The sequence below is a fragment of the Montipora foliosa genome, chromosome 6 (assembly GCF_036669935.1).
Source record: "Montipora foliosa isolate CH-2021 chromosome 6, ASM3666993v2, whole genome shotgun sequence".
NCBI lineage: Eukaryota > Metazoa > Cnidaria > Anthozoa > Scleractinia > Acroporidae > Montipora > Montipora foliosa.
The window spans coordinates 11,642,626-11,648,211 of NC_090874.1; positions in this window are offsets into that span (position 1 = coordinate 11,642,626).

Sequence of the window (5,586 nt, forward strand, 5' to 3'; positions counted from 1 at the left end):
TTTTGGTGGATGGAATCTAATGCTAACCTTTTAACAGGGGCCTTAAAATGTTCCGTTTTTCCGTCATGGAGGCGTCGTTTTGTTTTTTCTTTGAAAACGTCATCACAATCCCAGCAACCGGTTTTATAAATGACTTTAGACTGTTGTAAGCGGTCCAACTGTGACCTTTGTATGGGAAGAAGGATTTGATGGGACGAGTGTTCTGAAAATTATTTCAGTTCAGCGTAACGCAAGAGTAAAAACTGTAAACAGCGGATTTCAGGCGTTTAGAGGTTTGGTTGCTCTGCGAACCTAAGAAAGGTAACAAAAAATGAACACCGTTCTTGGGAACTCTCAAGGCAGGCCTAGGGTTGTTGGGCTTGCCTCTGTTTCTGTTCCAAACACCGTTAATGATGTATGTAATTAACCTTGAGGGTAACCATTTTGAAGAAGACGTTCTCGGAGAACATTTGAGAGCGGATTGTAGCAAGAAAGGAATGGAGCAAATTTGGTAGCAACGATAAGTGAGTGTGCGAATGAGATTAATCTTTTATAATTACTTGCGTGGTGTGAACGAATCCCACTTGGTGTAGAGTCCAGTGAATGTCTTCTTCCGGTCGATGGATGCCCGTTTAGAGTGCTGTTAGAGAGTCGCCTTTGACAAGAATGTCTAAACATGGAATCTCGTTGTTGTGGTCAAATTTAAGGTGCTCTCCAGGTATGAAATAGGTCTATGGGTAGTTTTCTGTTACAGCAGAAGATTAATACTGAATAAGAACCTTACAATTTGAAGTCAGAAGACCAATTGACTTGAACGCGGTCTTCACGATAATTATTATCCAAGTTTTCTAATAGTGCGTCAAAGTGGACAAATTAGCAACGACTACATCACACATTCATTCATACGTCAAATACAATATTTACGTGAGATATATATGGCACTATATGGAACGACATATATTACCAACGGCTTGCAGTTATGGATACCTCCACAGATCTTCGCTTATTTGTGTATCCATCATCTTTACATTCGTTAAAAATTGTTGGTCGGTAAAGAATCTTAGTTTATGTCGACGGTGTCTGTTTAAGGATTGTGGGGCGTCTATAGGTAATAAATGGTTATATGCAACATTTATCAGTTAACTTGCAAAACAGGTGTATTTGGGTAAAAAGCGGTGAATAATCCTGATTTTTCCTATGACGCCATCTTGGACGAAGAAATTGAGAGAGCGCTGGGGCGAGCTAATATGGTTTCAGCCTGAAAACATATTAGGTTAGGGGAGAAGGCGGAAGACGAGGGGTTTGATAATAAACCTCATTCACTCCTTGCTACGCTTCCAATAGGGCGGCAACTTTCAACGAGCACTAATGAAAGAGCGCCCGCTCTGCAGGTTATTTATCAATCGTTTTAAAGTGCTACTACGACCAAACAAAATCAAATTTTACTTTTCTTTGGATTTCAAAACTATGTTAACTAAACAGTAAGTGACCCAAATTTTAAGCCTTGATTAAGAAAAAGACAGCTGTTTATTTTAAGGGGAATCTTCCTATTTTATGGACGGCCCTTACTAACTTTAAAGTCTTAAAAGAGCTGGATGGAGGAGAAAATGACGTCAAAGACTCAATGGTTTAAGAATGCAATGCGTGCGCACGCGGCAGAATTAATATGCAGCACGGGAGTTTCGGGCTTTTAGACTTTTAAACTCGTGTTTTGTATATAATAAGCTGCGTTTACACGCTGGAATTTTAAGTCAGTGATTCAATAACGTCACTTTTCCCTAGAGCCAACTCTCCGATGTCCAATCGGGCAGTTAAGTCCAAATCTTACGCCCAAAGTAAACAACCTTTGGATGAAAATCAAAGCTCAAACTTTTGCCAGTCAAGTGTTAAGCAAATACACTTTCAAAATCTGAAGAAGAAAAAAGAAGTGATTTTTGATCACAGTAGGACTTTAATGACCGCGAGGATGGTCATCTCTATGAATCGCTTGCTGCATTTAAAAGACTCAAAATGTCTTTTTCAAATGCAGGAAACAAATGGATCATCTTTGACGGTGAAAATAGAAAGCTCTCTCGGTAGAATCACTAGAGCCATTCAAAAATAGGGCTTACTGTGTTAAATACAGTTATAAAGCCAACATGAAGGAAGCATTTGGGTCTCATTTAAATCCTTAAACTTCCCGATACAGTTCTGCACCATTATCATTCCCACGATCGAAAGTTCATTCTCCTAACTAGTACCATGAACGTCTTTGTTGGGTAGTCATAAGAATTTGGTGTTATATCAAGATCACAGCTAATGAGCTGATAATATTCTTTATTCTCAATACCTTTCTGACTGACATTTCATTGAAATTGTGAAGAGAATTTACGTACCGATCACTCCTGGGAGTCAACGGGTTAATTGCGCTGGAGGTCAACATTCAGGTTATTAGACATATGGTAAATTTACTTGGCGCATCACATATTAATTTTATTGAATCAATATCGTCAAGGTATCTCTGATTTCTGGTAATTGTGTCAGCCACTAATTGTACAAGAAGATGTTGATGTGAATTTGACAGGTGACAGTCATAAAGGGACACAATGCCAGTGGTTAAATTTCCATTCGTTTTGACTGTAATTTTCCTGTTACTGAGGGACCACGGGTGACGCATTTCCCCATTATCAACAATTAGAAAAAAGGTGACCATTGCTTGTGTATAAAAACAATCTTGAAAAAAAAAAACAACAACAACAAAAAACCAAAACGAAACAGAGAGACTTGAATTTGTTCGCAGCCGTGTTGGGATGTCACGCAAAATTGATATCTCGTTCACGCAATCTCATTCAATAAAGACTACGGCCCAGTATATGATTACAATACATGTGAAGTATTTCAGTGGACGACCACGGGCAATTATATGATATTTTGACGATGCAAAAGATGATTCTCTTTCAGTCTTTGTAATTTGTTCCGCTTGATTTTAAAGTACATCTTGCTTATATGAAAAAATCACGCCATGTGAGGAGCCTAAGAAAGATCAGCTGGTCACGTAGCCTACGTTTCCTCAGGAAATGACATGTATTACGGCTTTCCTGAAATTTAATTGACATGTTGAGTCTTATCGAAACGTAGCAACTAGTTAACCTTGATTAGTGACATTGGTAATGGATGGCTTCAGTACTCTCGTCATTTACCGAGGTCGTAAACTACTCCTCCAGTTCTTCGTCGCGTTGTATAATATCCAAAACAGCAAATTTTGGTGTCTTCCTGTTCCTTACACCCCAGAGATATCAACCCGTATCCGTGACGCGAGTAACATCCGCCTATTTTCGTGATATGGGGTGTTTTGACGCAATTCGAATCACCGCTTCGAAGTTCGTATTCCTTGACGTATTTCCTTTTTTCTGACGATGCATTTTATTTCAACGGAATTCGCAATGTAGTAGTCCTTCGACGTGAGCCGCTTGCACACGGTAACAAGATTTTTCATAGTTCGTTGGCACAAGCACAAGCAATCCTCTTTCCAACCTTAATTAAACAATGAGCAATAGACGTTTTCCATTGAATGACCAGCTGTTCCCACTGCATGGGTACATTACAAAGCCTTAATGTTTCTCTCTTGCTCAGTCTTCATTTTCCTGTTGTCTCTTCAGCAACGTTTAAACAGATAACCGGTCAAAGTACATTCAAAGAGGCGTTAATATCTAAGACGCACTTGGAATCGTATTTGAAAAGGAAAACGATCTGCTTTTGAGGTTTGGCTGACACCATTCCGCTTTCAACTGCGCTTTTGTCAAGAAGCTTCTGTTAATAATAAAAGCGGAAATGATCATCATACTCGTCATTTATTTTCCGGAGGCAGAGAAAAGTTTGGTTTGATACACGTTAGACAGCAAATGCTTAGACTCACATGGTTGACCTACAGCAATATGATGTACATTTAATGCTTCCATGCATAAGAATATCAGCTAAAAGCCGGTCATTCGCAAAGTAAAATAATCCTTCATCGCGACAAAGAGAACAACTTGTCACAAACGGAAAAGAAAATTTCTCAAGTCGGTCCTTGGTGTCAGTTTCGGTTCTTGAGGCCCTTGTCAAAAGAACTGATCGGTAAGTCAGCAAACTAATTTGACCCTCAAGCCCTTAAGTTCACGTTCTCTGAACTACCCAAGTTAACATCACAGAATTTGCTACAGGTCATAGTTTTCTCTTATTGTTACAGTGTCAAGAGGTTAGGGTTAGTGTTGTAGGATTTATTGCAGTTGAAAACTTTGGCTCTGATAAATCATAATTTTCAAATAAAGTAAGAAACACCAATGAAAAAATGACGATGTATATTTGTCACCGCGAATTAATGAGTCATGTAATGATATCGTTAGACGGTGTTTTTTGTGTACAGTCACGCTGAAATTGTTGGTGGGTTTTTGCAACTTCCTTGATTGATGACGTCTGCTACAACCGTTTAAACGTTTATAACAACTGCAAGTCATGTCCGCGAGGTTAGTTTATGATTGCAAGGGAGCTTTGAAATAATATTCTTCTGTACAAGATTAATTGCCGGATTGATTGATAGCCAGAGGAGAAAAAAGGGTAAGGTTCCATTTTTTCCGGAATTTACGAATTTCGTAAACCAGATGATAGTTTTGAACGTAGATATTTGAATCAGTTCTGTTTGTTATTCATGTTTCTTTTTGTACTAATAATATGCAATAAAGTATTATATCATGGTGTTTCAAGTACACTGTCTTCTAGGTAGGAAATATGATGGATCACCATGACAAAGCAAAGGCATACAAGCAAAACTGGGGTCCCCGAAAAAAAAAGATGAATAAATCAGGTTTGAATTTTGTCCAAAAACCGTTGTACAGCGAATTGGGATGATAACCACCCAAGTTCAAACGATTCAATGAGCGATGTGTTATCAGGTTGCACTTTTGTTTACCCTATCAGAAATGCCGGCTCCAATTCCTGTAAGACGCTCTTGAAGCACACAACAGTACCGATCGTACACCAAGCTTCTGACCTCAAAGGTCCAGATTGCTGGAGAAGTTTTGATGCTCAAAGCTGGGCGAATCAGCTCGCCAAAGACGGTCGTACTTAGACATGACAATACTGACGAACGGACGGAGAAATCTATACGCGGTCTTTGGAAAAGGAAAACGTTTCTGGTGATGAGGTCGTTCGGAATCTTTGGTTTATGGAGGTTGACAAGTAAGTGGACAAAGGTGATAGATTTAGCTTAATTTAGAGGCTACTCCTTGAAAACTTGGAAAAAGATTTCTGTTCAGTTCGGCGCAACCGGTAAATTTAATCATGGCGGACAACCTTCAATTATATCGTGAGAATAAATCAATTACGTAATATACTAAACGAAAAGCAGGAGCAACTACCGAATTAACCAACAAGTCTCATTCAATTCTTAACTTTCCTTAGTATTCTCTTCACAGGTATTTCTGACTTCAGAATCCCCAGGTTTTAAAAGCGAACACAGGTCACTTTACACAAATCGTGTGGCAAGATACGAAAGGAACTCGGAATTGGCCACGGCGCAAGAGCGCTGACGGGAAGATCTTTGTAGTCGCCCGATATCGTCCCGCGGGAAATTTTATCAATCATTTCCAA